A 19,718-nucleotide genomic window follows, 5' to 3' on the forward strand; every position below is an offset into this window, starting at 1 on the left:
ACTTATAATATTACTAAACATGTAAATGTAATACATATTATTGGATATATATCAAATTTTGATTATTGGTCACACAGTTGCACATTATATTATACAGGGTGCTTAGTAAACCCTGTCACATCTGAAACCACGATGATCAGTATGAGCTAAAAGACATATTGGCACCTTAAAATAATTTTTTAGAATTAATGAAATTTCGAAAAATAAAATATCAAAAAAACCAAATGGCTGCTTACTTCTGCAGGGGAGAAACGAAGAGGAGAGAGGAGAGAGTCTTATGCTGCGCCGCGCTCCCTTCACTTATCCTCTGCGGAAGTAAGCAACTATTTGTTTTTTTTATTATTTTATTATTTAAAAAATATTTGTTCTAAAAAAGTTTTAATATGGTCATATGTCTTCTTGACCATACTGATCATCGTGGATTCGGATGTGACAGGGTTTAAAGAACACCCTGTATAATATAACTATAGTTTACCATACAGTGTACATTTATTATGTGCCTAGATTACAGCACTGCTCATAACCTGCATAATATAGGCTGCGGATTCAAGGCGCAACATCATGACTGGAAGTTTTTTAGGAAATTTCATTTTTAAAGGAAGTTAAAGATATGTTATTAATATCAATACAATTTGATTTCTGGTTACACGTATTGCAAGTTCTATTTACAAATGAATTTAGAAAAGATTTAGTGGAACATTTTTAATAGAGATTGGTTTCTGGTCTGCGTTACCGGTACTCTAAAAATAATAATTGATAGAACTTAGGGCAATCTATCATGTTATTTAAAGTTTTATACATAAAAAATGGCGTCAGCCATGTTCCTGCGAGTTTAGAGAGTTTGGAGTTTAGGTAAGTTTATAGATTCATCTAGACCTGTATCTGAATACACTCTCTCTGCATGCACTCTGACTCTGAGAGTCAACCGTCTAAATTGCAATAAGATATAAATTTTGATTGTTTAAATTCAATTCGGTTAATGTATTTTTTAGACACGTTATTTTACCAGTTGCATCTCAAATTTAGAAAAAAATATATTGTCATGCCCTAAAAAAAATTATGATAAGCATGCAAACATTTGTGTAAAATAGAAATACCCACACCTTCATTTCCTTATATATATTTTTCTGTGCATTTAGCATTCTTTACCGTAGCTACAACATCTGCTGTCGTGATTATTTTTCAAATTGTGAAAAATTTAGGTAAGTACTAAAAAATAAAACTAATTAATATCTACCCACTAATGAAACGATACATCCATTTTGTCTTTCACAGTCGCAGTATGAGTATGCAAAGGTACAAAATATTTAATTTCGTTTATTTATTCATTTCAATTTAGAATCGGGTTGTGGTTCTGTGGCTAGTGTCTCGGACTCACGGATCAAAGGTCCGTAGTTTGAATCCCACTCTACCCCAACTTGATTCCCATTTTCCAATTGCGTGTTATTTACGACTCGTTAAAAATGGCTCTTAAAATGAAATATTTGGGTAAATAGAATTAAGAATAGTCCAGAAATCGCATACACACATCAAACAGAAGGCGACTAAACTACTCATAAATGAGTAGGTTTACGTTTTGACCCATTAGTTTCTTTGTAGACGTCGCTCAGTACGCAACTCCTCATTTTAATTCAACCAAGCCGTGTTGTGTCCTTTTAAAGTGTAAAAATACTGCTAAGATCTTAAAGAAACAGGATGCAATCGCATTTCATGTGTAATTATCAAATGAAAGTGTTTGTCACAAATGCATTACTTCAAAATTAAATTATTTTTCCATCTGTCAGATTGTCGAAGAAACAAAATGAACATTTCGTTAGTGTTGCCAGGGTAGTATTTTTTTTACCCTACTTTAATAATCTAATATAATGAGAGAAATAATGAAAATTGGATCTCGGATTTAACAACTCTATCGTAGACATTATACCGACATTATCTTTAAAATATCAAATATTATTAAACATGATATAAAAATATCCGTTTTATGTAAAATAAAATTTGTTTTATATTTTAAGTTTAAAGTTCATTAATTCAATTACTCTTATTAAATGACCCTTTGCTTATCTACTCTGTTATGTCAATCAATATTCCCGCGTGCACAATAACATTTTAGAGAAATTAACAGATAGCTTTTTTTTACCTTACATTTGTGTTATAATTATATTTTTTCCCATCGTGTAACATTACGCGGCGGAATTACGAATGCGCGCGGCGAAAGTGAGGCATAGTGGGGGAATTATTAGATACAGTCCAATGTATTCAAATATGATTCTACGCTCCTTCTGGACTATTCTTAATTCTATGGGTAAATCATTAGAATGCAAATATTTATTTTTCTAAAAAAATAATTTATTTATTTGTTGGTATATTGGTATATCACTAACCTAACGTATATTGGTATATCACTAACCTAACGACAAAAAATATAAAGTAACTTAAAATAAGTTATAATAATAAATGAAGCAATATTAAAATTAAAAATAAATAAATTTCTATGTGGTTTTCCCAGAGCACGAGTTACGTCATACCCAAAACCCGTACGGCTTTTGTTCAGATACATCTCTCCCTTTTCCCACTAAGAGTGTTCTCTATTTTGGAAGAGCGGAATAAGCTCTCAAGGACAAAAACCATTTTCAAGAGAGGAGTTAAATTCTGGATTTTCATTAGTGGGAGGGATTTGAGTGGGAAACTCCTTGATGATTTTCCGAATATTTCAGTTTACTGTTTACTGTTTACCATATTGATGTGCCGTATATTTTGTTTTTTTTTGTGATTGTTATGTTTCTGATCCTATATAATATTTGTGATGATATACTCATGTGTCTGCGTCAACTAATTGTTCGCCCAACTCAACACAGGACTTTCAGTCCCACGGAGTTGGGACTTATGTCTCAAATAATGTGTAATAAACAACCTGTAAGTTAATAAATAAAATTGCGCCACTAGTATTTTCTGAATGGCATTTTCGCTTTTAAGGCCACATAAATATTTTAGAAAATATATTCAGGATTATTTCTGCAAACTGAACTCACGGCGACAATTGTTATGAACTTGTGTCATTATTATCGCTCAGGTGCGAAGTAATAATGTATGCGAATAGTGAATTACCTAGTCGTGTTAGGCTTCACTCTCGAAAGTTAGATTAGTTTTTGATCGGAGTGTGAGAAGTCGGAACACATTTAAAGGTGAAACATACGAGTACATTATTCCGACATTATATACACATCTCACATCAGACAAAAGGTGCCAATTTACGTAAACTTGTTATTCTAAAGCTACAACTTGTCACGTCGAGAACTACTAATGTTAAACAAATCAACTTATTTGTTTTGAGAACAATGAGCAGGGCTGCAAATCAGATTGTATTGTGATATTAATTTATTTAAACACTTTATAAACGTGCTATCATCATCATTCCCTGTCCGCACTTAGGGTGTTTTTGTCGCCGCCAAATAGTTCAATTCAATTCAATTAATTTATTAAAAATAATACATACATCACAAACTAAAATTTAAGACAAACATATTATAAAAAGACAAAAAATACATAAAGAGGCTCTTGTCAAAATAGTAGGAGAATCCTGCTCCGGAAAACCCCTTCGGATACATGGAACATATTAACATCCAGAGCGATGTTGTTTAGCATAGCGATAGCCCTTCCAACAGGCATAACCATCGGCAGGTTTTAGGCAATTATCAGGAACATACAGACCAATGCTCATCATAATCTCAGAATTATTGATCATACCGCGCAACAATCGATAAAAATGTGTAGTCAAATACACATTCCTTCTAGTCTCTAAACTGTTGTAGCCAAGCATACCCTGGAGACTCGGTCGGGTAAAGCCAAGGATATAAGGAACTCTCTCATGTAGAGATATTTCAGAAACTTCTTATGGATTTTCTCTATCATAAGAGAGTATTTCAGTTCATGTGGCCCCTAAATCATCTTTATATAGTTAAATCAGCCACTTGATTGGACGGCTAGGCTGTTCATTAAATGCCGGCAATTTCAACTGAATGGCTAATAGACGTTTAGCCAAAATGTTGAAAGCTGAACTTCGCGTCGCCTAGCCTGTTTAATTTTACTATTAGACAACAGTACTATTAAATAACAAAAATATTTTCGAATTTATTTTGTTATCTGAAACTAGGTTAAGTTAGGATAGGTTGTGTGAAGTTTAATAACCCTCAATGAGGAACTTCAGTCCTACGGGAAACTGGATACAATAACGTATTAGTTTTATTTCCATTTTTGAAGCAGTTTTATACACTATTTGACGTTCTATCATCAGTGTGGCCATTATATGAAGCAAAATGTCGTCGCATTAAAAAAAAAACTCTAAAATTTTCACTCTCTAGGGGGTAGAGAAGATTTAGAATACCACCACTGATATGGCACAAGAAAATTAGAAGAAGCCCTTATGACGGTCTCAACATTTAAAGCAAACGGGTGAACACGGGTGAGTGAATCCACAATCCACCCTGTAGGTAAAGTGTATTATTGTAGCTTTTTACTGAAGGTTTGAATAATTACAATAACTGAACTCTAAATATTAGCTTATTTGGCATATCAGGGCTGCTATTATGAACGCACTTATAACGCATTATTAATACGTAAAAGCAGCGCAGTTAGTTTACTAAATTTTATTCAGTCAGGCTAAACAAAACTAACCTTAAAAAAATATATTGCACTGGTACGAACGTGAACGAATTACCATTTTATGATTACACCTTTGCCATGATATCTAGTACATTTATGTAGATCCCATAGTCGTACATTTATACTCATTGGAGCATTTACCAAAGGTAACATAAGTTCTATTTGGATAATTTGCGCTACATCGTAAAGCAATTAGATATCAAAACTGGTACGAACTTTGTTTCAGATATTATGCAAAAATAGTCTTCAGCGTAAAATTGCCATGAAAGTTTTTATAAGCTAGAAAACACCTTGACAAACTGAAAACAATAGGGAAATAACACGTACTACGAATACCGATAAAATTATATGAAATGGATTAAGAATAATTAATTTTATTTTCAAAATCATTCGTGGAGAAATGTTTTCATACATAACTTAAAAAATAAATAATAAAAAAAAGATGTCACTAGAAAAACGCGATGTTCTAGAAAAAAAATAAACGAATAGGAACAAAGTTCAAAATTAATATAAATCGTGACGTATTAGGGGCGACGCCAACGCAATGACCGTTTTTGCTGGAATTCAAAATTACAATTTTCTTTTAATGCTGGTACTTAAAAGTTTTTTTTTTAATCGACAGTATTCCATAGACCCTTATTACTTTTTAAATGTTTAAAAAATATATATTTCCCTATTATGGTTTGAAAATTTATTTTCTTTTCTTTAATTAGTTAATATTACATTATTGTTAAATCAACTATCCAATTTTTACTCACCCATCTGATAAAAATTTCAGCTATTTTACTTTACAAAAGTCAACAGATTGAAGAGTCGAGTAAATTTGGATGTTGTTTTATAGGCAGAATGGTGAATGTTACTGTGCAAAGTGGCTACTTAAACCAGCTAATGACATGTCATAAGCCCTGTTAGACTTCCATAGACTTTCATATTCCCTAGACTTCCAGACCTCCTAGACTTCCTAAACTTCCTAGACTTCATAGAATTCCATATTCCCTTCTCAAAAATGTTTTCCCTCTGTGTTGCAACAAATTTAGATAATATCTTTTTGTTAAACCAAAAAGTTTTCGCTCCAAATTATTTATTGTGAATTCTTGATCAATGAGGAAGTTCAGTTGTTTTTTTATATATTTTTTTATTTGTTAATATACTACGAGTATTAAACTAAGTAATTTTTTTTTATGTATCGTATTATCAGCGCTATGATGTTTTAAAGTTATGTAATTTTGAAATTACTCCGTCCGTGACGTCACGAGCTGTCGCCGGTGAGTTGAGCTGACATTTAAAAAGAGAACCCCGTATGTATGAAAACACGCTTAACGTGGCATCCCGAAAACCAGAAATCAATCAGAGCAAATAATTTATTGACTTTTTTAAACAGCTGTTGACCAAAACCTATGAAGTTTTAAAGTATATATAGTACTATTAAGCGTGTTGTCCAGTAGCTCAATCACAAATAACTATCGACGTGCTTAAAAAGATGCTAAGCATTTGAGCGATCACCATGAACAATAGTGAACATACTTAAGTTATCGCAGTCATAAGTCAACGCGCGTGTAATCTCTAAGTCAACGCTCATGTCGGTTTGTTTTTTGTTTTCCTCGTAAATAAATACAGTTCATGGGCGAAAAATCGGCGTTTACTAAAAAAAAAAAAAACAATATATTGCATTTGCAAAATAGTAATGAGTACAAAAAAGTGAAAATTAAAACACAATTACTATGGCGACTGCTTTTCTTGACATTTGGCTTACCAACCACCGGCTAAATGCAATAAATAGCATGATAAATAATAAATACATCAATAAAATAAAAGTTTTGGAATATTTTCCATATTTACACCGGTGAGATTCAAATATGTGATTGCGCAGCAGGATTATACATCGCGAAACGTAAATATTTTGTCATTTAATATTAAGTGTTCACTGATGTTCCATTGTGATCGCGAATACGATAAACAACCAGGGTGAAAAATTGTTATCACGTCGATAGTTATTTGTGATTGAGCTACAGATGTTTATTAAAATTTATGTTTATGTAATAATTTTTATTTGTGGTATTCATTAACAATATGCCAGCTTCCACATTATATTTTGTTGTATGTCAACAACTAGTAATAGTTCTACATTATCTCTGATGTCAACAAAAACACAGGGCTCTTAGCCACATAGAGTTAGGATACGTTATCATTTTTTTGTAATATATATCTTTACTAGCTGACCCGACAGACGTTGTCCTGCCCGAACGTTGGCGTGCCCTGGAAAAATACTTTTTATTGATAAGTAGGTACCTAGGTACTTGTTTGTGATTAAATTCCAAAACTAAAAATAGTTAATATTCAAATATTAAATTTAAGTAGGGACTTGTTTATGGTTGAATTCCAAAACATAAAATAAATATTTTTTCAAATATAGCATTCTTTTTGCAAACGTCAAACTCCGGTCGTCTCATCAACAAAGGGGTGTACTTATGTAGGAATACGATTTTTAAAAACGTATTGAAATTAATATTATTTTAGTGTTACCAAAAACCCAATAAAAATAAATAAATGGGTAGACATTATAAGGGATTTAAGGAAAGAATCTGATGATCCACAAAAAAGAAATGATATTTGTAAACATTCAAAAACAACCATTTTTTGTACACAAAAAACAACATCTTTACATTTTATTGCAAATGCATTTTTCTCGAATGCAACCCTGGTAGATCGATAAATAAAACATTTATGCTCCTAACTTCTTTTTTACATATTCGATTAAAGATTTTAATATCTACGAACACAAACAGCGCAAAGATCTATATTTCTCTGAAAACCGCACGTAAATCGGTTAAGCCGTTTAGGAGGAGTACGGTGACATCACACGTACAGAGGAATTATATATCTAAAGAAGATATGAATAAATAAATATATAATTTTAAAGAATAGTTCGTTTTTATCAAAATGTATTTTTGTTAATTTTTTAATACATTTTAGAGAAACTTTGTCTTACAATTAAATACTCAAACTTTTACCGCGTGCTAGAAAAATAAAATATATCTAATTTGCTGTAGGGCTCACCTTCCTCATAAGGATGATGAACAACTTACCTCTTTGTTCAGTGCAACTTATAAGCAATCATAATTTCTCTTTTACCGCCAATCAAAAAGTTTCTAAGCCATTTTACGAAATGAAAAGACGATTTTTTCCTTTATTCTTTTGGTGTCGTTTTTCTCCATAAAGAAAGTTCGGGTCCCAAAGCAGACCAAAGAAGTGTTTTTGCTAAGAACAACTAGGAACAACTAATTCATATAAAAAGAAATTAAATGAAACAGAGTTGAACGGAGGCCATGTTTGTATAGCGATCAATTGATACGCTGCATTAGGCAATTTTAAAATGTAAAACGACAATACAAAAAAGAGAAATTTAGTATTTTCAATTTGGTTAAAATGTATTTATTTGGTACGAGTTCTTCTTTGAGTATTTCCTACAAAAAAGGAATTTGTATACAAGTAGGTACCTAAATAAAATATTTATATAGGTAGATACTCTTTCCACAGAAAAAAATACGTATTTGCGTTATTTTGCTTTATCTATGATTTATCCAAGTATTTTATTTAACTAAATGTTATAAAATATTTGTATATAACCACTTACCGACTTTTCTATGTCTACCGATTTTTTAGTCTTATTTTATTTTATGTGCGTTTGTGTACGTTTTCTTATTTTATTATGAATTAAGGTTTTATGCAATTTAATTAATCTAAAATTGCGATCGTTTGATTTTCCCACTCGATTCATCAATTTTGATGTCTATGCAAGGTCCCAATTTTCGTAAATATCTTACGACTTTATCCACAAATTCAAACACAAACCAATATTTCTTACGTCGGTGTGCATTAACAATGCATATTTTTAAACTTAATTTATTATTTGTTCATTTTGATTTTCATGATTCGTGATGCTTAAAACAAAACAAAAAAAAAATCGGGTTGTTGTCCCGTGGCTAATATCGTGGATTCATGGATAAAAGATCCGAAGATCGCACCCCACTCTACCAAAACTTAATTTCCATTTTCTAATAGTGAGTTATTTACATCTCGTTAAAAATGGCTATCAAAATTGAAATATTTGGGTAAATCATAAGAACGCAAAGATTTCTTTGAAAAAAATACAATTATTCATAAATACTTATTTAGCTAGTCGGAAGCCGGCAAACTGCGGCTCGCGAGCCACATGCGACTCTTTAGCCGCTTGACCGCGGCTCACACAGCGCAAGTTTCATCTTCATTCGATTTATTTCGTCTACCGGTTCTGAAGAAGAACTTCAAGGATTATTGCCACTGAAAGTTCCAACACGTGGCGAGAATATACCAAATGATGTCATTAAATGCATGGAAAACATCATATTATACTCGATAAAATTGTTTCAATGATGCAGATGGGGAAAATGTTTTTAAAATAATATTTTGAAGTCAAAATTAATCACGAGATACTTCTTTACCATTGCATCTTCTTGACATTTCCGAAAGAAATGTTTTAATTATCAATATTGTCATTACAATTTTAGCTAAAGCTTTTTATCACCGCCATTTTTAAGAATTTCTAGTTGAAATAGAGAGCGAATACGCATATTTTCTGCTGCTTATACACGTATTTTATTATTAAGGTACGTTGACATTACAGAAGAAACAGTTTCAAACATTAAGGAATTGCTCTCAAAGGAAATCTTAATTTTTTACTTGCTAATCTTTGGCTTTTTTGACTAATGAGTTTGCCAACTACTGGGCTAGGTGAAAGGTTAGGTTCTATGCTAAGCGAACCAATTTTCGTTTTATAAACTCCTAAAAGATTATGCTTAAAAATCCTCTGCAAATGGTGCTGTAACGTCGTATTGCGATAAACTAAAGCTGTAATATTTTTAAATACAGGTATTTAAAAAATCGATTTTCCACAATCAATCAGTTTTCCACAATTTATAAAAATAATTTATTTTTTATTGCAAAAAATACTACTTAATTATTAAAAAAGTAAGAGAGATTTATATCAAGACCTGCATCCTATGTTGACTTGTGTGACATCCTAGTCACACAAGAATTAAGCTCATATTATTGCAGACTTTGTAATCAGAGCAGGGTAAAAAAATGTCGAGCAAGGCTGAATTTTTGAAAATGCTATACACATAATACACGTAGGTAAAGAAAACATCATTATCATCCGTCCGTACCTAATGGTGCTAGGGCGCTGCATACGTACAATAAATGCAGCATATATCGGTCTTCTGTTAAATCGCGCAACCAAATTTATTTAGTACCTATAATGTTTAAGAACGTTGTCGTTAATAATTCAAATAGTAAATTAATCATTATTTTCATCTCTAATTATAACGAAATATTCACAATAAAAATGCAGTAATATTTTGATAAGGAGCAAGTTTTGGCTAGCTGCTAGGTACGTACCCCTGGCTACGACCCTGTTTTGTAGGGATATGAAAGCCTATTTAATTATTTTCTTGATTTAAATCTAACATTAATAGCCCATGTTTCCAGTATAAAATTATCATTCAGTCTGTTTGGTTGATTGATTTAAGTAAGTTTTATGATGAGTTCAAGCAATAGATTATCGTCTAATAGTTCAAGTGATTTTTGAGGGCGATAATAGACACCATTAAATTTTGCACGTTTTGCGTGCTAAATCCCCATTATTGAAGAGTACAAGATTATTACAAGCAATTTTATTAAAAGTTTCAGTGTATATTTACTTAAGCCTTTCATTCCGGTATAATATACGCGAAATTTAAGATTTAATTTCTCATATATCTACCGAAATTAAAAAGCGGCGAGTTTAGTTTTTAATTACTTGTATTCCTCAGTATGTTGATAGTCGGAATTAAGCAGAGAGGTTCATTTTTTTTAGTTTGACAGCTAGCGTCTAGCTGGCTTGTTTGTAAGTTAATTACTTTCCTATTTCTAAGCTCAGAAATGTCATCATCATCCCACAGCCATTTTTGTTCACTGCTGAACATAAGCCTTCCTCATATTTTTACATACATCCCTGTCTTGAGCTACTGCATCCAGTCACGAGCTATTATTCTCTATATATCATTCTCTATACACCATCGTGTGGGGGTCTCCCTCTCTCTCTGCTTCTTTTGTCTTCACGAGGTCTTCACTCAACTACTCTTTTAGTCTATCTTTGGTCTTTGCAACACGTCCCGCAAATGACCATTTAAGAATATCTGTATATTATCCAAGATTATGATGACAATTGGTTTGTATGCTCCTGATAATTACCTAAGACAGCTTCAACATAGATTTTTTCATATTCCGATATACAGGACCAACCTGCCGATGGTTATGCCTGTTGGAAGGGCTAGCGCTATGGTGAACAAAATCGCTCTGGGTGTCGATCTGTTCCATGTATCCAAAGGGGTTTTCCGGAGCAGCATTCTCCTACTATTTTGACAAAGAGTCTCTTTATGTATTTTTTGTCTTTTTATAATATGTACGTCTTTAATTTTAGTTTGTTATGCATACATATGATACATAATTTAAAATAAATGATAGATAATTTAAAATAAATGAATTAAATTGAATGAAATAAATTAATTCAATTAATAATGAACATCTAAGAAATTTAAATAGTGGAAAACCACAAAGATAATTTCATGACAACTTTTCTCGGGGAGATTTTTTTAAAGTACCTACTTAACTGCGAATTCAAATTAAAAATATAAGGTAAATTAATTTGCACCATATTATTTAAAAGCTAATGTTCTTCAATATACATAGTTTGTAATTTTAATTGCATGAGATTATTATTCAAAATGTATGGATATTATTTATGGAAAGGTGGATCATAATGATATAATATTAAATGAAATTACACCTTTGATTAAGTACGTTTGCCAAAGCAAATAAAAATTTAGTTTTTAAATTAGTAAAATTTTTACAATTTGTTACATCTGTTTATTGAACGCATTCAAATAAAACTAAAACATTTTAAATGAATGTAACAAAATTCAACAAAAAAAAAGCAGCAAAAAAACATTTTAATCATTACTACCTTACTGGAAGCCGAAACAGATTCAGATGATTGAGCTTTCGAAATAAATTTTACTTAGATTTAGAACAGTATTAATACTTTGTATCCCGGAGCCGTGTAAACACGTGATTATATAACCATGCGTTGTGTCCCGGTCCCGTGTTTTCACGTGGTTTGCCAGCTGTCTAAAAAAGTGCATTTTATTGACATCTAATGACTTTTTAGCAAAAAAGTACTAATAAAAGTCATTAGATGTCAATAAAATGCACTTTTTTAGACAGCAGGTAAACCAAGTGAAAACACGGGACCGGGACACAACGCATGGTTATATAATCATGTGTTTACACGACTCTGGGATAAAGCACAAAAAAAGGAGTGAGGCCCTGTATATGTGCGAACATTGTAATGCGCAATGTGGCTCTCCATAAAAGCCAATGTTGATAAAACTATCACACAAAAATTACTTATTTAATTATTTCAAATAAATATGAGAAGTTTTAATTGATTTAACCAAGTATTTTCATAATTATGACACTTTTAAGAAACCCTTTACAAAGCATAAAATTTCCAAAAAATGGGCGGGGCACAGGGTAAATTCCATGTGTATTCTGCCGGTACTCAAAGTGTTAGATTTTATCATTGCAGTCGATCCAAATTTTCCATTACTACATGGAAATTGACATTGGTAAACTAAGATGGAATTATACACAGAATACAAAATAAAACCGGAACTTTGGAGGAGTGTTTTTTACTCAATTGCTGCTCTCAGATAAAAATCTTGAAAACGAAAATCGAGTGGAGGAAAAGAGAGCATCTGACTACCATGTTTGAGGTGTTCAATTTCTGTTCAATTTCCGACAGGGCTGACATGAAATGTTAATTTTTAAAGGTTCATGGTTCGTGGACTAAATCTGAAGCGTGGGACAGAGATATTATATAATAGACAATAATCGAGATTCAATTAGTGTGCCAATGCGAGGCTATATGCACAATTGGGTGCCTGATAAGGAAATGTAGATGATAAGGCACATCCAACCATGACATTAAACTCCATTTGCAATATAAATTAATGAAAGTAGTACATAATTTAAAATTCATAACATTACATTAGCATAATATGCTGATACCGCATTCACAGCAGCCCGAAAAAACGTGATAAACTACCCTAAATAGTTCTAAGGGTTGGGACTCGAGGGGTTGTTGGTGCAATTTCAAAAGTGGTACCCTTAACGAATAATACCGGTTGGTACATTTCCCTTTCTGCAAGAATGTAGGGTCGCTATTTTATGGCGTGAAAAGAATTTTACTGATGAAAAAGGAGGTTTTTTTAAAATGGTTTTACTGTCGGAAAAACGCGTCCATTATATTTAGAAAATAAAAAAACATAATGAAAGCAAATGTTATTGAATGTTCAAATAGTGATAAAAAAAATCCAGTAGTATTTTTGTTTATGGGTTATTATTTTTTTGACGCTGTGCTAAAATGTCAAGGCTTTAAATATTAATGATTCATTTAGAAATATGCTTATTTTATTTTTATACTTGTATTGAATAAACACTTCAAACAATCAAAATCTTAATGCAGGGACTTAAAATGACAATGTTTTCTTTGTTTTTTTTTTGTAGGCAGCTAATATAATATTTTTTTTATTACATGTTTTTTTATTTATAAAAGATCTAAAATCAAATGGAATAAAATTCAATTGAGTAATTTATTTAAAAATGTGTTTTTACACTAGAGTATTTTATAGTACCTGAACTGGTACCCGAAGCGTAAGACTGATCATCTTACCTTTGTGTAACAAAAATGATCAAAATACACTGTTATTGGTGTACCAATGCAGTGCTTTATGCACCATTAGGCGCGGAAAGGGAATGATGATGAATGTACGCAGGTACTTTTAGGAGTTATCAAACTCTTTCTGAAACATATTTACATAATAAATTGTAACATAAAGACACAAATATAAGAAAATATTTTCCTTACAACATTTTCCGGCACGTCATCCAATATTTATGTTTTCCCGTTTTTTTGCGATATTTCATTTATTAAATCTTAAACTAGTTAATGCGTAATTTTATGAAAGTCCTTATTTAACTTAAATCTAAATATATCGAATACTTTTTTAAATACAATTTATTTATTCTTTTTTATCATCCCTGAAAAATTATTTTTGAAGTATTGCATGTATAAAAAAAGACATTATTCAAAAGTGTTTCAAAGTTGAATTTTTGAAGAAATTTTCTTAGTTCATAAAATTCATTCCCCGATACCTTTTGCGAGGTTCCTGTATCATCACTTACATCGTATTCCCTACCTGCACCCCTCCGTTTCCTTCCCCGTGTGATTTCGGTAAAAGCACCAAAAAGTGAAGTCACATCTGTCTTAAGCATAATTGACCACGACAGGGGTAGACCACAATTTACTAAAGTACCACAATCACAATAGAATATTCGCAAGTCATGTAAAAGCATCGACTGAATTAAGTTAGCCAAAGGCAAACAATCGAATAAATACATAGTAAACTAGGGTCAAAGCACCAGTAAATGACCACCCTCCAGTAAATGACCATTAGTTAATAAAACACAATATAATAAGAATTGCTACATGTGTCCAGTCAAAAAACTTTTAATACTAGAAACTATGACAAAAGCAGTAGGCGGACACATCTTTTGGTAAGAAACAAATCTATCAATTTTGAACTGTGAGTTGTCAAATGGTAATATTGTGTCTTCTCGTTATCGTTCTGAGATTGATGGTGTTTTTATAAGGAAAGGTGTGGTAAGTGTTTTATTTGATGCAATTTCTTATGCAATTCTTTGAATATATCCGTATTCTAATGTGTTAGGGTGTTTTATAATGTTATGATGTAACTAAATCTGAGTATTATTTTTACCGAGGTAGGTAGTGGTCATTCACTGGTGATTCTGTTATTTTTTAAGAGTAATATTAATTATAATTGTAATACTCGTATTTCAATAAAAAAGTAAAAGTACTTAATATTAAAAAATAATGTGTTTTTATTGTTTTCTTTTATTTTGTACGCTCAAATAATGAAATTTATACCTTCAATGTGGATTTCACTACAAGCTGAATTTTAAATGGTCATTCATTGGTGCTTTGACCCTATGTAGACAAAGAGAAATCCAAGAAATATACATCTAAAATATGATTTATTTTCAAATAACTCATTTCTCTGATTTAAATTATTCATTTCGTCAGGTATACCATCTATAATGACATCGCAAATTCAACTATTTATTGATTCAGTGTTAAATTTGAGATAGATAGACGTGTGTGGAGCAAAAACCAAATATTATTTATTTTACATTTTTAATCCGATTTTTGGAGGAAGAATATTTTTTTTCTGGATTGGCATCATGGGATCTGCAAAATACCGACATCGGTAAAGTTATACTTTTATGAATTTATAGCTCTGTTCGGTGTTACCACATGTATTTATATATCGAACGATTTGCCTGTGAATTTTTTTATTTGTATTTTTTATTACAATCTTTTTTTTGTTTTTTTTACAATTTACATAAGATATAAAACAGAGTATTCAAAAAACAAAGAATAATTACATAGCAATGAAATACATATTCACAGTAAAAATAGGAAACAAAAAATTCCACAAAGGCATGGCCTGTTCGTGGGTATACAAGAAATGTTCATGAAGTTTTCGCTCCAATAATAAATGACAGGTATAATATTTTTATGTAATACAATAAAAGAAAGAGAAAAAAAAATATTCTGGAAAAGATTAGAGGGTACTTTTTAATTTAATTATAAGATAAGTTTGATTGGAGCATTTAAAATTATGAAGATGCCGAAAATATTTAACATAATTTAAGAGCGGGTAGTAGGTACATAGGAAAAAACTAAAAAGTATTTAAGTTATACGCCAACTTTTTACAAAATCGTACATTTATGTTTCCAACATGCTATTCCCAGTAAATAATTTATTTGTGATAGTGCTACAAGTAAGAAAAATAACGGTTGAAAACTTTCGCGCGCTATTCTTACGTTTTAATAGATAAAAAAAAACCTAATACAATGGGTTGGCCATTTCTGATAACTTCCCAGGTAATTTTCCAGAGTTCCTCGACTAAAGAACAACCATTAGGCCGTTTTCACACCTGCCACGCAAATCCATACTACCCGATATTTTACCGCGCTTATCCTGCAAACGCATACAAAATCTGTTACCTTTTCACACGCGTTGTAAAATGAATACGACCCGGTCTGTCAGACATAAATCTGTTGGGGTGTGCTTAATCGCAAACGATTATTATCAATATTAATAGTTCGAATAACCGAATTAGATTATTCCCGTAATCGACTTTTTATTTATGGATAATGCGTTGTTTTTACAAAATATTTATGAAGTATGAAGAATGAAAGAAAAAATATTAATTAAAAATATATAAAATAAATATGCCTACTCTTATAATGCTTTATTGTATACACTAACTAAAAAAATACATAAAAACTTATGTATTGTACTCGTAATATTATTATTATTGTAAAAAAATATTTTTCGGTCATTTCTGTTTAGAAAAGGGTGTTTTTTAATTAGGTATTTTTTCTATTTTTTGTATTCCTTCACACAGGTTTTATCAAGGGGACCATTGAGAAAGAATGGTGTATTTCTATAAAATAATTTAATAAAATAATATTGCGGAAATAATAATAATAACGCGTAAATCAGGGAATTTTCATGTACCTAAGTTTTGCTCAACGAAGTTCGGAAAAAGGTTTCTGGAAAGTATTGACCATTCCGAATTTTAAATAAATATTAAAACACGAAAAATCTAATAGCCAATTCAAAAGTGTCGTAATTAAAAAATATTACTTAAATCTTTTTGATAGTGATAGTTATTAATGATATTTATATAGATGGTGTAAAGTACTATGCTTTATGTTTCTTTTTGTTTTCTTACAATTTCGGATGTATTTACTATGTATGATATTATGTATTGTCACAAAAATGTCTCATTTTTATTTACGGTCCCAAATGAGGTTTTTTTAAATTCCTGGGAGTATAATATCTTAGATATGTATTATATATTTCATAAATAAAATAAAAACAAATATAAATGTATATATATATTGAAATATTCGATACTTTTGAGGCATTTTTTTCAAAACTGTAATTATTTCATATATGTAATACTGTCTGTAGCTCTGATTTAATATAAAGAAATACATTATGCTACATTGCCTCTGTCACTTCAAAACTTTACATTTTTATATTCGTGCTTTTCTTGTCTGATAAAGTTATGGGTTTTAATATTTTTTTGTTTTTTTTTATTTTTGTTTTGTCCTTAAATAGTACAAACACAATACATGAATGTGCTAATATATTAACCTATATATAATTATTAGTCAGCCTCGTGGTGTAATGATAAGCGCATTTGTCTCCCATGCAAGAGGTCTCGGGTTCGATTCCCGACATGGTTGATAAGAAATATTTATTTAAAAAGGTGTTTTCCCACCAGAATATTTCATAGTGCCTGGACTGGTACCTGAAGCGTAAGACTGATCATCTTACCTTCATGTAACAAAAAATGATCAAGATACGCTGTGATTTGTGTACCACTGCAGTAATCTAAGCACCATTAGGTACGGAAAGGGAATGACGACGACGAATTGTTATTAAAATATATAATAATTATTAACATTTCACTAATTAAAAAAATTCTTTAAGACCAACTCGAATGCAATCACTTTTTAAGAGCTAACTTATCTGCTTCACACATGTTTTATCAACTAACATTCAAATGAAATGATTTTTTTTTGTTCTCTTATTTCTAATGGTCTTTCCTTAAACTCTTATTTCTGATGGTCCACCTCGGTGAACCAACGAGTTCTGTGTCTTTGTTTTCTTACTAAATGGCAGACTTACTTCATTTTTATTTCTAGTTTCATATCCGAGTTCACACTGATTAGAAAAAATCTTGTTCCCTATGTTCAAAAGATTTTTTGTTCATTTTGTTTATAAACACAATTGTTTTGTATTTTGCTTTCAATACACAGGAATTTGGTTCTATGGAGTTGAGATTTGGTCTCAAAAATTGATAAATTAATTTAACTAAACTAAAATTATTTTTCTGTGTTAAAAACCTAACATGTTTTTTAAAATTGAATTTCATATATTGAAATTGATCAGGCAGAAACCCAAAATTTAGGCAAAAGAGCAAAGATAGATATTTTTTATTTGGCTAGGTTGGCATTGATTTTTTTTACTATTTCGTTAGCTTAATAGAAAAAAAACTGTATTATTTTTAAGTATTCAATATATTGTTAGCTATAGAGTGATTTAGACAAGTAAAAAAATACCGAACGTATTAAATATTTTTGATGAATTTTCATAATGTTCCTTTTATTGTAAGAAACATGACTAAATAAGTATTTTTATACACAACGTATTATTATTTAAATTTTGTTTATATGTTTTAATTCGTATATATCTTAAATCTGCTAGTTTTTATTCACAAATGAAATGATAAATTAGGAACCGTTAAGTCAAACGCACAGAAATGTAAATAAACCACGCTGCTAATTAGCGTATTATTAAATAATATCTGTCGTCTTCATAGAGATCCCATCCCGCCTGACATTAATGTATTTATTTGCTTTACAATCAATAAAAAATAATATACAGAAACATTAAAATAAAAAAATGCACTACTTATTTTTCATCAATTACGTGCAAACACTTTTAATAATATTTTACTTAAACTTAAAATACATATATAAACAAAATGAACAATATAACCTACTTATTTATAATATAAATTAGAAAGGGTATAAATAAATAATATGCACTTATTAGTGCAGTTTTTAGTTTTCATGTAAATTATTTATGATTCGGAAAATATTGCTCTTAAATAAATACCTTTTTTTTTTAAACCGATATAAAATATTCGATTATAATAACAGGTTTAAAAATATTCATAAGAACATCGCAAAGAGTTTTTACGAATGTGTTAGTGAAAAAGTAATGTACCGCCATTATTCGTTTAAATAAGTTTCGATAATAATATCGATTTATCGTTTATTAAAACGAATATTTCTTTATATTAAAGTAAATTTATACATACATCGGTAAAATTTATATTGAAATACATTATCACCAAACCCTTATCAGAACCTAATGGTGCATAGGCCAGTGCATTGTTAATTTGAATGTATATATGATTTAAATCATTATATAGACATAATAAAGTAATAATTGCATACAATAAACATTAACGTATGCGAGTGTATAAGTCCTTGTTTACACCTTCAACTTTAGTAAGCAGAAAATTAACTATCAACAAAATTACCAAAACAATCAAATTATACAAAAAAAAAAGATTTTTTTTTGTACAATTTGACTGTCTAGTTTCGGCTACAAAATGTTTCCCTCTTTAGGGTTATTTAACAAGTAAACATACATAATACATATATTATATATTCGGTTGTGTAAGCAAATACAGTGGATTACAAAACAGTATTTTTTATTCTCAAATAAAAATTATATATTACGATGATCCACAATATTAGATTTACAAACATCTAAAATAATACAATGAGATTATGTTCATCACCATCAAACTCTTATTCGCACCCAATGGTGCATAAGGTACTGGAGGTGCAAGTAATGATGTACCGCGGGAAAATTCCCGAAAGCGTAATTCCCCGGAGCAGGAGTACATTCCTCCACATACCCGAAACCGTTTTAAAGACTGTGGGTCTTCCTATCGGTTTTACTCATTCAAAAAAACAATATTTTGGTCAATAAATGAGTAGATCTTTTGAAATTTCTAATTTCGTATATTATTTCAATTCAATTTAACTTTATTACGTTCACTGCCCCTTTCACTGTGAGTTTGAATGATTATATGGAGGGTCTTAATCGGATATTGTCATTCATCCTTATGTACATACATGTGTATATTGCAAGCATAAATGGTAGCAAAAACGATATTTACTTGTATCGCAATAAATTCGAAATGCACGGCGGTAAAATCTCCGCGGTATTTTACGGTAA

At 30.5% G+C, this 19,718-nt stretch overlaps 1 protein-coding gene across 2 annotated transcripts in view; it reads right to left on the reverse strand.

The window, feature by feature from the left end:
* Window positions 1-19,718, reverse strand: part of LOC148280010 (ciliary microtubule inner protein 2B-like) — a 90,786-nt gene that overhangs the window by 4,787 nt on the left and 66,281 nt on the right. The window lies entirely within an intron of this gene.

Source organism: Micrasema longulum, unplaced genomic scaffold (assembly GCF_059751315.1).
Source record: "Micrasema longulum isolate JH-2025_06_02 unplaced genomic scaffold, ASM5975131v1 h1tg000632l, whole genome shotgun sequence".
Lineage (NCBI taxonomy): Eukaryota > Metazoa > Arthropoda > Insecta > Trichoptera > Brachycentridae > Micrasema > Micrasema longulum.